A 15,997-nucleotide genomic window follows, 5' to 3' on the forward strand; every position below is an offset into this window, starting at 1 on the left:
TTCCGACTTGCTTCAGCCCAAGGGCCCTTGCGGGGCTTGAATTGAGATTAAGTCAAATGAAATGACCTTGACTTGATTTCCAGGTGACCTTATAGGGCTAAGCTATCCCCGGAATTCAGGTTCAGCGACCTCAAAAGCATACATACTTACAGGTTAACATTCGTGAAAGGCCTTATCTTTACTTTGACCTTGAAATGATCTTGACTTGACCTAAATGTGACCTTGTAGGGCTAAGCTATCCCCAAATACAGTCCTCCCCCCCAAAAAAAAACATATACCTATGCACTGGTTGAAATTCAATACAAGCCTTTTGTTTAGTTTGATCTTGAAATGACCTTGAATTGATTTGAAGGTGACCTTTAGTGTTACGCTATCTCCAGATTCAGATTCTATACTGACTGGTCAAAATTCAATACAAGCTTTTCTTCAGTTTGACCTTGAAGTGACCTTTACCTGACCACCAGGTGACCTTAGATAGTTATAAGCTATCTTCCAAATTCAGGTTCAGTGATCCCAAAAGCATTGTATCTACTGGGCAAAATTTATTACATGCCTCAGTTTTTGAATCCATCAACTTGAAACTTTGTGAAGCTTACTCAGACTAGTGCCAAAATCACATACTTCCCCCATCTTTGTCTCTGAAACTATTCATAGGATCACTTTGGGCCCATGACAACTTTTGATCAGAAACTCAAAAACTATAACATACTGCAATTTCAGCAAAATCAATTGGGACCCATTTTGCATTGATTTTGTGTGGGGTTCTTTATTAAATGTTAAATGTATTGTGTGTGTTGAATTGGTATATATTTTTTCTCATCGGGACGGTATTAGATTCACAATTAATGATGATGATGATGGTTTCAGTTATCAAAAAAATCCTCTTGCAAGTCCAAAAGGACGCAGTTACCTTTTCTAGCTGTCTATCAATGTGGAGTACCCAGGTTAGTTTGTCATCCAAAGTAACTCCCAAAAACTTTGCCACTGGTAATCTCTGAATAGTTTCAATGAAGAGGCACCTTAGTAGTAGTAGATTGGGGCGGCCTCAGCCTGGCAACTAGGCAACCAGTGGACCCTTTTTCCCTACCCTGCCGTCCCATCACCTATTCCAGTGTTTGCCTCTGATTCACCTCTAACTTACCTGATGCCCTGATGAATGCTAGGATTTTGATCCATGGTAGGGCCTTTACCTCACCCACCCTTGCAACTCTTTGGTACCAATAACTTTATGCCTTAACCTCCTGAAGACTGCACAGTGTCCCAAAAAATAGATAAAAGTATTCTCATCATTTCCACAATTCAAACATAAAGGGCCTTCCTCAATTCCTATTAAGTTGAAATGCCTTCCAAGTCTGCAATGGCTTGTCAGAACCCCCCAGCAGTTGGTTTAGGTCTCTTCGACCACAATTCAGCGGACATCTCGCCTTAGATTTGTTAGGCCCATATATAAAGCTATGGGTCTGTGTACATTCTCTGTTCGTCCTTCAGTTTTGACCGCCCTGAGCACAGCGTGACAGTCAGAGCTGATAAAAATCTCCTCTACACAGTTCCTTACTTATTGCCAACATCAAAATAGCAAAAACTTCCGCCTGAAAGACTGTAGTATACATACCCAGTGAAAAACTTTTCTGGATACCACCGTCTTCCGGGTAGATACATTTTGATTGTTTTTACCTAAAATTTGAGCATGTTTAAATTTTGATAAATTCAATAAAAATCTTCTTGGACTTTATAACTGATAAGCATTAGTGGTATAAATTTTTTTTTCTGGAAAAATTTGAAAAATTTCTACTAGACTATATTGGCCTGTTTAATGTTGTTTCTAATACCTACTTATTTTACAAAGTTACATCGGATATGTAAGTGTAATAAAAAAAAAAGATATTTTATACAGGTCAGGGAAGGCCAGAAGTACGGATTAAAATTCATATCTTTTGATTGAGTTAATTTAATTTAAAATGCCGACATACGTTAACTGATTTTGATTTTTTCCTATCTTTCGGTTATATAATAATTATTTTTTCTTCAACTCCCTAACCCCCAGCTACCCCTACTTTTTTTTTCAAATGGAAACAAGGCATGAGGGGGCTCGCTGAAAAGCTTATAGAAAACCGAATCCAGCCATTCCAAATAAACAAGTTTTATTTTTTCAATAACAAGTTTTTTTTTCATTTAGAAATTGAAACAACTAGATAATTTAGAAAAATAAACTAAATGTCGCTAATGCCGAAAATGTCCTCCATTCACTATTTGGCATTCTCCAAGACGATAGTAAAAGCTGTCCACAGCATTCTGAATGACTTCAGCTGGTAAATTATGCATCTCCGCCCTAATCTTGTTCTTTAAATTCTCAATATTATCCGGTCTGTCCTGGTAGACTCTTTCTTTCAAATATCCCCAAAGAAAATAATCCAGGGGTGTTAAGTCGGGGGATCTTGGCGGCCATTCAACTGTACCCCGTCTACCAATCCAGCGATTTGGAAACATTTCATCTAAGTATCTTCGAACATCAATACCAAAATGTGGGGGAGCGCCATCTTGTTGGAACCAAATTCTTTCATTCGGTATATCTGGATCAATTTCATGAGGGAAAATCACAGCTAGAGCAGGTATCAGGTCAAATGTTAGGAAATCCAGGTAGCGTGCGGCAGTAAGATTTTCTTCAAAAAAGAATGGGCCCAAGATTCTGTTGTTGATGATACCTGCCCATACATTAACTTTTTGTGGATGCTGCGTATGCGATTCGCATGTCCAGTGTGGATTTTCCTGGGACCAAAAGCGATAGTTGTGCCTGTTAACCACTCCATTTAAATAAAACGTAGCTTCATCCGAAAAAAGTACGTCTCGTTGAAAACCATTATTGTCGTCACACCGTCTCATCATTTCCTCACAAAATTGTAATCGCCTATCATAATCGTCTTCCAAAAGCTCTTGGACAAGACATACCTTATAGGGGTGGTATTTCTCTTGTTTCAGAAACATTCGAATTGCAGTTCGAGAAGCATCGTGATTGCGGGCCAATGAAACAGTTGAAGTATGAGGATTTTCAACAAGTTCTAATGCAATGTCTAATTTCTTTTCTTCATTCAAAGCACGTGCCCGTCCAGTTTTGGGCAAAGTCTGTACTGTACCGTGTTCCTCAAATTTGTGAAATATTTTACTAACTGTCCCTTGCGAGATTTGGTTTTCGGGATATTTCGCATTAAATAAATCGCGCACTTCAGCCTGACTTCTTATTTTGTCTCCACATCCAAGCAATATCAAGATTTCGATGCGTTGCCTTTCCGACAATACCATTGCAATTCAGTAAATAACTTGATTTTGACACAATAGTAACGTTTCGAACTCCAATTTACAACTAAAGCGAAAAATTAACCAGAAAGCCTGGCAAGTAAGTGGTGCCAAAAAAACGCAACATAAAAAATATATCTTTTTTGCGTTAGCAGTGATAGGTACAGTTTCAAATTCTTTATTTTATTCTGTGCAAATTCATGGAGGATAACACTGAAGATAATTAAATTTTATTTCACTTGTTAAGTAGGTGTTTTATACAACCCTAAAAACCTTGCTATTGAAAAAATAAAACTTGTTTATTTGGTATGGCTGGATTCGGTTTTCTATAAGCTTTACAACTAGCCCCCTCATGCCTTATGTTTCCATTTGAAAAAAAAGTAGAGGTAACTGGGGGTTAGGGGGTTGAAGAAAAAATAATTATTATATTACCGAAATATGGGAAAAAATCAAAATCAGTTAACGTGTTTCGGCGTTTTAAAAAAATTAACTCATTCAAAAGATATGAATTTTATTCCGTACTTCTGGCCATCCCTGTATATGTCTTCATAAAACCAGACTCGCATTTCCCGAATAAGATTTACTAAGAAGGTATCCTCAAAAAAGTAATTGTTTGGTTGCAAGATAAGGAGTTCCACATTTTTTTATTTCCTGCAAATTGTTCGATTCCGCCGAATGCTAAAATTTTTTAAGAAAACAAAACTAAAAGACGTAATAAAGTCAACTAAGAAAAGAAAGTTATCACTCGCCTTTGTAATTATTAATCTATACCTCTCTTTTACTGCCAGTATATTTTGTACTTAATATTGTAATAACTGTAATAAAATACTTTATCACACAGCCGGGAAAATAAATACAGTTTATATACCTATTCGTCTGCATATAAGGATTTATTTAGATTATAGTATTAATAGTATTTGTGCGAAGGAACATAGAATATTTTCGAAAAAGTTGCCATAAATTCAGAAGCTGATAGATTATCAAAATATAAAACAATTATTTTCCTGTAGATCATAGGTCTATCGACTTTTGTTTTCGAGATACAAGGCGTCACAAACGATTTTTTAAATGAAATTTTAGCCATACTTACCAAGAAACAATGCATTGAAATTTTATTTACATAATAATAATACATAAAAAAGTACACATTGAAATCGATGCAAATGCAAATATAAGAAAAATGCAAATGACTTCCAAAGTCTTCTATTCAATTATTTATTACACAGGGTGTCACGAAATGATTGGATCATATTACAAAGGTAGTTTACTTCGATGATACAAACTGATTTTAATCAAGTTATACCTACCTTAGGCTAATTTTTCTCTCTTAAAGTTATCGGTAACAAATTTTTGTAGACCATTTTAATATGTACGTATTTAGTAATATAAGTTTTTAAAAAGCGAAATTGATTAAGATCCTTGTCTAAGTCGGCTTGCTTTGATCTAAGAATCTACACTTGAAGTATATCTCATTCGTTTTCGGTAACTTATACTCGTATAAAGCTGTTTTTCAGCGATTTTAATAAAAGTACATATTTTTTGTAAAATAATTATAATGTAAAAAACATGATCTCAAAAAAGTCGCCATAAAATTTAGTAGCCCCAAAAACCAACCTTTTTCAACTTTTTTTACATTACATTATAATATGCACAGTGAAAAATAACACAGTTTCTAAATTCAGGGTTATTTATGAATTAAATTATTTTGGCGTTGAATTTTGAGTGAACTGTGGATTTTAACAAAGAATTGAGTTTATCAACACAATTTTTACAAATAGTTGAGTGAACAATATTTAACGAATAGTGTTATTATTCTAATACAATGAGGGGCGGATTCTTATCTATTTAGTTGACTTTGAGTGAAAATTTACTCAATTTTTTTACGGTGTGTCCACAATTGCGGTCGATCGGTGGCCAAGAAGTTTGAAGTCAATATCGATGACTGCAATGCAAATACTGCATATCGGCTATATTCGTAGATGAGAATTAGGCACCTTCTCCGCGAATCCTGTAAGATGAAGGAACGTTGGTTTGGGTCAATGTGAGAGATCGATGCCGGTCGGCGTTTGATCATCTCCTAATTAATTAGGTTTTCCTCATTTCTACACTGACGGAGTTTACAAACTTAAATTCTTTCTTGCGTATATGTTTTCGTCTTCTGGACTAATCGACTAATTAGAAATAGGGATGGAAATATTACTATTATTATTATAATAATTAGTATTATTGTTATTATATTATCATTTTTGACGCACTATACCTTAAAAATATAAGATAAGTCATAGTCAATAAGAAGAAATATTCTTACTTCTTTAAGTCCTATCGCCCCTAGCTCTTGAATCTTTCCAAAGGAACCTCAATAATGGAAGTTGGAAGTCAATAAAAAAATAGTGGTTAGGGTACAAACAGATTGATTCACGCGATGACGCTAAAAAAGTGTTAATTACTTATTATATCACCCTACCTTAACGAAACGCTCTAGCTTAATAGTATTCCCTTGGAAAACTCTTTCCGTTTGTACAAGTGTGAAGTAAGTTTCATTTACCTACAACATATTTTGAATTGTCTCTTTTTTTAAATATGAATGGATTGTTTTTGATATTTATTGTTCAATTTTATACCTATATTGTTTTGTTGTATCTTGCAATCCCACGTATATGTGCTTTGGTGAAACACTAAAAAAAATTGTAGTGATTGCTAAAGAATAAAAAAAACTTTTGCTGTTAATTAACAAGTGCGCAAAAGATAATATTGATTTATAATGTTCGTGCATCCTGAATTTTTTCCTGTTGTTTCTTATAGTAGCTAGTAATAGTGCCCTGTAATTAGAGTTTAATTTATTTAACATCTACTGCAGTATTCATTATCTCGGAAAATCAATATCTCACCTATAGGTAAGGTTAATGAAGTCGCAAACAACATTAATCTTGTATGAACTGTCCCTTTCCTAAATTTTCCGTTCTCTTACCTAGGGGAATAAGTATTTATATAATTTGGAAAAAAGTGCATGATAGTAGTTTGATATTTTTTCATTAAATATTTTAAGATTGTTACCATTTTGTTAACGACACCTACACGCTAACACTATTTGTAGTAGGTATTTTTTTTGATATGCTGTTTACGGTAAATATGAGTACCTATTTTGAAATTTGTTTTGGTATTTCATTAGTAATCATATTCATCTTACCCAGAGATGTACCTGCTACAGAAGTACTTTTTCTATGTTTTATTATTGTTAAAATTAGTAATGCCGTATCAGCACGATGCTACATCACCTTAGTATACAGCGTGGTAAAAAAGTTCTGCATAAAATTCATATTTTCGTTAAACAATTTTTTTTTCGAAAAACGGTGAGACCCGTCGATTTTTATTTGATCCAGGGCACCTTGTTATGTGGAAAAATTTTTTTTTCGATAATCCACTTACGGCAGCGATGACATAATTTTTTTTTAAATGACAACGCATATTTTTTTCGTTCGAAATTGATGACAGTGATAATTATCTAAACAACGGTGTGAAAATTTCGATGTCTTACATAACAATTTTTTTTAGAAAAATGCACCTTAAGTTCTTGAATGCAATAATTTGCTGTTTACGGATCAAATGCCTTAGAAAAAAATTTATTCGGCAGAAAGCATTTCAGATAACTTAAGTTGCAACTGGTGTTATGTAATATTTGCGGAATTATTCATCAGATATTGTCAGGATCCTGATTAAACTGCAAAATTTAGAACCAAGTTCAACCGCACAAAATCCAAATAGTATGTAGCAAATTAAGGTCGACTTTTTGTCTTCGAGTTTGCCGATAAATTCCTAAAAAAAAAAGATCCAAAGAAATGTTTACTTGAAAGGAGTAGATTACCTGAAATATTGAAGACTAAAAATCAGTACCGATTTAACATTCTTTGGTGAAATCGTTTAATTCGAAATGGCAAAACTTAGTGAACGCGAAAGAATTGATATTTTGAGGATGATTGGTTTCGGCGATAAGTTACGAACCCATCAAGAAGCTTGCCAATTATTTAATGCAACGTACCCTGACAGACCACCAATTACGCAATCTACGGTTAGTAGGGTACTGGCAAGGTTTGAGGAAACTGGTAGTGTGAAAGATGCTCCTCGTGCGGGTCGTCCTAGAGTAGATGATGAAACTAGATTGAATATCCTGGTGGAGCTCCAGGACAACCCTCATTCTAGTACAAGGTCGATTGCATTGAACAATGATATTTCACATGTAACTGTGGTGAACTTTCTCAAAAAAGAGAAATTTCACCCCTATAAGGGTCACTTGATACATGCATTGACTGAGGACGACCCAGACCGCCGTCTCCACTTTTGTGAAGATTTAATGCATCGATGTAACGGAGACCCCGACTTCCTCAAGAACATAATTTTTTCTGACGAGGCTACTTTTTATCTTAATGGATCGGTGCATCGACATAACTGCCGGTATTGGTCTCAGGAAAACCCGCACTGGGTGCAAGAAGTAGATCATCAGCACCCCCGAAAGGTGAACGTTTGGGCGGGAATAATAGGGCGTCGTATTTTAGGCCCGTATTTTTTCGAGGAAAATTTAACTGCTGCTCGCTATTTGGATTTCCTGCGGTTCGATTTGGTCCCAAGCTTAGCAGAGTTATTCCCGAACAACGAGGATCCTGATATTCCTGAGGAAAGAATTTGGTTTCAGCAGGATGGTGCACCGCCCCATTATGGAGTGCAAGTACGGGAGTACTTGAATAACACGTTTACTGGCCGGTGGATCGGGCGACGCGGAACAATCGAGTGGCCTCCGCGTTCGCCTGATTTAACACCTCTAGACTTTTTTTTGTGGGGCTATTTGAAATCGCGTGTGTACACAAACAGACCAGGTGATTTGGAAGAACTTAAAAACCGTATTCGTTTTGAAATAAATCAAATCGACCCGGGAATGCTTGAACGAAGTGTAGACGGCGTTTACACACGCTTAGGACAATGCCAAATGGTACAGGGTGGGCAATTCGAACAATTTCGCTAGACTTACACAAACATTAGTGTAATTTTACTCGTTTGAAATGTAATTTTGTCAACTTTGTCCTTTTCGGAGCCATTAATAGTGTAAGTAGACAATTATCACTTATAAGAACTTAAGGTGCATTTTTCTAAAAAAAATTGTTATGTAAGACATCGAAATTTTCACACCGTTGTTTAGATAATTATCACTGTCATCAATTTCGAACGAAAAAAATATGCGTTGTCATTTAAAAAAAAATTATGTCATCGCTGCCGTAAGTGGATTATCGAAAACAAAATTTCTCCACATAACAAGGTGCCCTGGATCAAATAAAAATCGACGGGTCTCACCGTTTTTCGAAAAAAAATTGTTTAACAAAAATATGAATTTTATGCAGAACTTTTTTACCACGCTGTATATAATATGGAAAGAGCTATGAGCTATGACATATGTATATGCATAAGAACATATTTTTAAATTATAAAAAATGTATACTGTTGGAACATCGAAGCGGCATATTTTGATGTTATGTTGATGTTGTATTGCGTCGCGTCGTGAGAATACAGGCTAAGTTAACATCTTTTGTCCAATAGTAAAAGGGGTTACAAAATATATACCTATTATAAAAAAGACATTGAAAGAATCATTAGCGTACGTACTTTTACTTTCAGAAATATGTGGAGATTAATTTCCATAAACACATATCTGGTGGAAATATGAGATACTGGTTTTATATTAAAAATTGTCATATGAGATATTTGCGTGATGAAAGTTTGGGGTATAAGTATGTCAATTCATTTATCAGATATAAGCATCAAACCTAAAAATTACATATACATACACAAAAAAGATCTTACTTCCTAGACCTGAACTAGGACAATTTGGTATTTGCTATAGTTGAGTATTGAAAGAATACTACGATAAAATCTTATAAGGTTATTTATAAGGTTTACTGTCTACTAGCTATTTTTAGAAAATTAGCAAACAATTACTAATACCCAAACAAGTGGCCTGTTCCACGAATGAGACCCATGCCACCTTATGTATTTTGACCCCTCAAAAACTAAATATGCTGTCATCGCTTTCCGGTTTCTTTTATTTGCTAAAGAACACTCCTGATACCATCAAAGCAGTCAAAATCCTTCATTACCAGAAACCTAGTACTCTCTGAAGCCCCAAAATCACATTTAGTGGATGGAGCGCTGCAATCATGGTACACCTGAAATATCTGAGTGCAGTTGTAACTGAGTCGAGAAAATAGACTGTTATAAAACTACCTACAACTAAAGGTTTTAACTTTAGCAGCCAGTTATTTCTTTTCTTTTTATATTCCTCTCATACATATATCATTTTTTAACATCCAACAGTAACCTGCCACCATATTTTCATCATATCTATCTTTCCTACTATAAAATCTACCACCGTGAAAATATGATGGCACAATACTATTGAATGTTAAAAAGAAAAAAAAGAGACGTATGAAAGTAAAACAGAGAAAACGGAATCCTTTACTTTACATAGATTGTTCGAAGATGAAATAGAGTGATACAAAAGGAAGAGAAATAACTAAATACTACTATATTGATTTACTGCAGACCTTTTGGTATAGTTGTAACTGAATCGATTTTCTCGACTTGCTCACAAGATTCAGAGATGATTGCAGATAGGCTTTGTTGCTAGACCATATCGAAAGAGAAATGCAGTAAATGTAGAGTTGTATCAGATTTTGAAGCTTCGGAGTGTACGTGGTTTATGGTAGCTATCAAGAATTGTAGGTTTGTAACATTTATTTTGGCTTCGTATGTCCAAAATATGCTTGCGATATTGGTTGAGTGGAACGTATTGTGTGCAGTGTCTGTGGCTTAGGGATTGAAGTTCATGACCTATTAAATAAGCTCGCGTTAATCACTTGTTTGCTTCGTAGACTGGGTGGATCTCGCTGTTTCCGAGCTATAAATTGTGATTTAAGTTAGTGACTTGAATTCACCAATGTAGAAGTTTAACTGATTTTTAAAAAAAGTAGAAGCTGAAGGGATTCAAGTGTTAATTGTATTTTTGAATACCCAAAATACATATTGAGTCTCACAAATACAGTAAAAATAACATAGTGAAAAATCAAAGGTATAAGAGAAATTATTTTGGCACTGAATTTTAATGAACTTATCAATACAATTTTTAGTTGGAAAAACCAAAATATTTGAGAATAAAGACAGGTTGTGTAAAAATCGCTCCAATTGTTGTTAATATATACAATGTAAAAAAAATTCACTCAATTTCACTCAATTTTTCTCAATAATGTATCAATTTCTGTCCACACCCGATTTACTCTATTAATTTGAATGCAATTTAAATTTTATGTGTGAAACTATTGAAGCAAAAGTGAGTGAATTTTACTCAAATCCGAATTTCTGCTAACTATCAAGTGAGTGACTTATTTGTCTCGATTAAAGGAATTGGTTAACTGATCTAGCGAATAGATTGCCATAACCTATATTATACGTTACAGATACTTAAATAAGTATAGGTAACAATCTAACTATCCGTTTATTTAACCAAATATTAAAAGAGACTCAATATATTATTATTATTTTTAATTATTGTAATCAAACCACTGCATTTAAACACAATTGTTACCAAAATAACCGGATAAACGGAGCACTACATACCATTCACCACGCCACGAGATGACCTAATGGGGACAATGGGAATACACAAAGACAACGCACGACAACCATAGAATGGAGAATGGAGGAATGAGAACATTTACTCCGATTTGTTTACAGTGTATTACGCATTTCCCAGTAGGGGGATCACAAAGTTTTGGACTCTATTGTCAAACAAACTCGTTTACTTATTTGTAGGTAATCTAATTCTTGATTACTTTAGTTGCGGTTGTGGATTTGTTTTTTGGGTTTTATGCAGGGAGATACCCGTTAAATTTGGAATTTCAATTAACTCTTAGGTCTTAAGAATGGTTTTCTGGTATTTTTGCAGGTGTTATTTCAGTCTTTCGATACACACAATATGCAATACACTCTAGAAATAAGATGCATCGACTTCATTTCGTGGCTGTTTCTAGGAGAAACTTACCGAATGCCAAGTTTTGGATGATTTTTCAGTTTTAGAGGTAGCCTTTGGGAATTAAAAAAAAACTATTATAGGTGGCATAGGTTTCATCCATGGAACAGACCACTTATTTTTGTTCATGCGTAATTAATAATATATCTAATTTATATTTTCAATCATATGTAAAGAAATATTTATAACTTATATCTTTCATAAATATTTTGAGGTTACATTCCGCAGAGCAAGCCCTTTAAGTTTTCCTTTAATAGGACTTTTTGTAGTTGAGTTATATTTTGGTTTTGGAATTTGTCCAATTAAGGGTTCGACAGGATATCGATCCCTTCCCCTGGTTTAATACTGAATTTTAGGAAAAATATCCGCGTTCTTTTAAAACCGTTTGTGTCACCTTTTAGGTTCAACCCCTATATTGATTGTGACGTAGACCGAGAAGACGCAGGTCCAACATGGCGCTGGCTCAAAATTAACATTAGAGCCTCAGTATTCTGTACGACCCTCTGATAAAAACATGCGCGACGGCAAAACGTCCCCACGATCGACGTTCAAACGTAATTTGCTATTACATGACTTGTAACCATTTAAATTTTCAACAATCACCGGGATTAAGAAATTTCGCGAAATTTTTTACACAAAAAGCCCGTTGGTTCAATGGAGTTCGAAGCAATTTAATTTCCGACTGACTGAAATGTGGGTTTGGCTCATTGACTAACTGTTTGTTATGACCTATTATAACCAAGTAATATGCCTTTTGTGTAATGTATCTGCATTCAGTGGCTTTTTCTTGTGATATATTTTTTTCTACATAGGGTAATAAATTAATTGTCGATAGATAATTATTGAGGTATTTCTAGTCGTGCCCTTTGTTGTTGAATTTTCGCGTTTAGGTTCTCAACGGCTATGTGAATCATTTGTTTCTGTGAGCATCTGTGAACTGGACAATGGTTGCTTTTTACAGCGGAAATTTAAGGTTAAGATAACATGAGGATTTCCACACAAACTGTGAGTAAAAATCTTTCACGAATAGCCACACAGAACAATACACGCTTAGACGCATTTTAACACATGTTTTACAAAAAATTATGCGCAAATCGCTACAAGCTGTTATAAAGTAAGGTGTATAGATAAATATTTAAAAAGAATTGCTTTGAAAGTGATATTAACACAAATGTAAGTTTCGTCATTCTGGCTTTCAAAATGTTTTGAATGAAATATATACAGTGTGACCCACTACGAATCAGGACAGCCTTTTAAAATTTTTGTGACGCACGATTCGATTGAAATTATCTTTATATATAGCCTTCTAGATGTACTTGTTGAACCAATTACGATTCATTTGGCAATTCAGGGCCTGCTGCAATTTTTTTAATAGCAATTTTTGGGAAAATCACTTTAAAGGTTTTATTAAAAAATCTGGCTACGTAGCCTTAATTAGCATCACTTAAATTTCCTATATCTTCAATTTTAATAATTTACAAAGCGAAATAATTTTTTGTACATACTTGAAGTTTCAAATTAATGAAATCTGAGTTTCAATTTCAAAATCTAGGAGGCACTAGAAATGTCTAAATATGTAGTCAGTAAATTTTCTTAATTTTTCCGACTAACTGGTAAATATATCTCCATATAAATTATTTTCAAAATATTAGGTAGGATTTAAAGATTTCAAAATTTTGTATTCATTCTTCTGACAATTGTAATCAGTGTCAGAAATTGGGTAATAGATTATAGAGTTTGAATTTCAGTTTCAAAGTTCGGAAGTCACCAGAAATGTCTGAAGATAAAAAATTGGCCAATTTTCCTCGTTCTGTTGACTATGACTGGTGGACCCTGTAAAAAAAGTCACTCAAATTTACTTATTTTTACTCAATAATGTACCCGTATCAATTTCTGTCCACACTCGATTGAGTAAAATTTTCACTCTATTAGTACGAGTACAACTAAAATTTTATGAGTGAAACTATTGCAACAGAAGTGACTTAATTTATTATTACTTAAATACGAGTTTCTGCTAACTATCAATTAAGTGACTTTTGACTCTATTCTGAGTATGTAAAACCAATTAAGAGTTGACTCTCTAATATGATTTAAATTGAACTATTATTGAGTAATTTTGTAGTATTAAAATTTCCAAGAGAAGCGGCGCCCCAGATCCCCCCACGCCAGCTGTCGCTGCTCCCATTTCATTAATATCTGGAATGGTTTTGCACCACTTCATATTCTCTTTAAATTTTAATTTAAATTTCATTGTATTAAAATCATAAACTATAAAACTGCCACAGTGGTTTCTACTCTTTGTTTTAGAGGCAATATTTTAGATCACGATTAAAGGAATTGGCTAATTGATCGGACTAATAGATTGCCATCTTTATAACTATAACAATTTAACTATCCGTTTATTTAACAAAATGTTAATCAAGACTTGGTTTTTAATTATTGTAATCAAATCACTGCATTTAAATATAATTTTCACCTAAATAACCGGATTAACGGACACTTGTCCTGCACTACACGCCATACACCACGAAATGACCTAATGTGGACATGGGAATAAACAATGACAACGCACGACAACTATAGAATAGGGTGGGGTCACTTAGTAATGAGGATATTTACTCTGATTTAGCTACAAGTGTAGCAAATACGGGTTTATCTGCGGAATTTATTCAACGGGTATATTTGAGTGACAGTACTCAGTTTTAGTTCAAATAGTATCACAAATGAGTAAAATATTTTTACAGTGCAATATTTGTATGTTATTTGTCACTATTTTGAGTTTTTAAGTAGACTATTATTTGCACACTGTAAGCACCAGTACCTATCAGAAATTGGGTAATTTTTCATATTCGGGCCTCCCACATTTTTACACTCAAACAAAAATATAAAAAATAAAAATTTTAATTCTGTAGCTAAAATTAAATTGTAATTATAAAATATTTCCAAAAACTACATTTTAAGAAAGTGCAGGAGGCCATCTGGATCATCGTAATGAGTCAGCAAAAAATTTTAGGGAAGTGTTCTAGTTCTTATTGGGCTACATTGCTTGTAAACTACAAAACAATTCAGTCCTTTCCCATGAAAATGTATTTTATACTTAGGTTGAAGCTTGGAAATTTTCAATACGATACAAAATAAATAATTTCAGTAATACTATTTGGAAGAAGTTGACTAAAAACAATTTTTCATTAAAAAATATGTCTTGGTAATTTTCAATACAAAAAACTTACTCAACATATCATTCATTCAATTGTTAATCTTAATTTTTTTATTATCTTGGTATTTCAATTTTTAGGTCCCCAGAAAGTAAAAACAAGTAAACATTATTTTTTTTAAAACAACTTCCTTAAAATTGCAATGGTGACAATTTTTTAGTTTTGTTGTACCAAATCCTAGGATAATCTATTATATCATTCATTACATTTATTTCAATTATCGCATTTTACTTTTTATTCATTTGATTTTTTCTGAACTAATGTCGAATAAAGGGTAGTTTAGTACTTTTGCACGAACAATTTACTCCAAACCAAGTGGTGTAGAATAATGTCGCGCTATTAAATATCCTATTGTCTGAAGTTACCGAAGCATACTTTTAGTCTTTTCTCTGTTTATTTGAGTATTGTACCACCCGCAAAAAAGTATGTCAAATAAACGCTTGCACCAAATGGACGGGTCAAGGGTTATTTTTATGAAAATATATTGCCTACCCAAAAATCTCACACAGACTAGTTAACTAATTGAATTACGTGATCTAATGACCTGAATTTTTAATTTTTCAGGATACTTGACTGGTCCATTTGACGCAGGGGTTTATGGGAGAGATTTTTTATTTTTTACTGCAGGTGGCAAAATACTGTTCAAATTATAGTTGTCTATCTGTCTAAAAATTGTTTTATCTTCATTTGTTCTTTTGCTACTACAATTTGAACAGCCTGTACAGTTACAATTCAGGACAATATTTTTAACTAAATTTAATAAGAAACCTACGTAAAAGAGTATGATAAGATTATTTCCTGTTAAATCTATGTATATGAAATAAATAAGTTCCTACTAACGAAATATTATCATACTTTACTCAATGACACAAAAAATGTACTTAAGTAGAAACTACTATTCAACATGAGCGAACTACTATTGTTGACAAAAGTACTTGGCTATTTCAGCTTGACTCTAACACTTTTATTTATTTAAGAGCTTTTAATTTAAAAATAGTTTGACTTTGAAATCAACTTGCAGCGATAGATAGTCAAGTAATTATGGTAAAAAATTAAGTAGTAACATTTAAAAAAGCTTGATTTCTAGTCAATTAAAACTTCAAGGTAATTTATCGTAGCGATCGTTTAATCAAGATACATGAATACGAAAAAATTGTTAATTTATTGATTTATTTGAGTATATTACCATACATTTCTTATGTATCTTTCTAATTTAATTTAGGTAAAAAAAAAGATAAACTTCGCGTCACTGCAGAAAATGGCGAATGCGCTAGTATTAAAGACTAATATTAAAATTATTTTATTCTGTCAAATAATTGAAACAATACAGTTTGAACACCACGGTAATTACAAAAACCCAGTGGGAACTGAGACGTAAAAATATTTTTAAATTTATGACAATCCCGTTTGACAGAAAAACAGG

Source organism: Anoplophora glabripennis, unplaced genomic scaffold (assembly GCF_000390285.2).
Source record: "Anoplophora glabripennis isolate ALB-LARVAE unplaced genomic scaffold, Agla_2.0 scaffold338, whole genome shotgun sequence".
Classification (NCBI taxonomy): Eukaryota; Metazoa; Arthropoda; class Insecta; order Coleoptera; family Cerambycidae; genus Anoplophora; species Anoplophora glabripennis.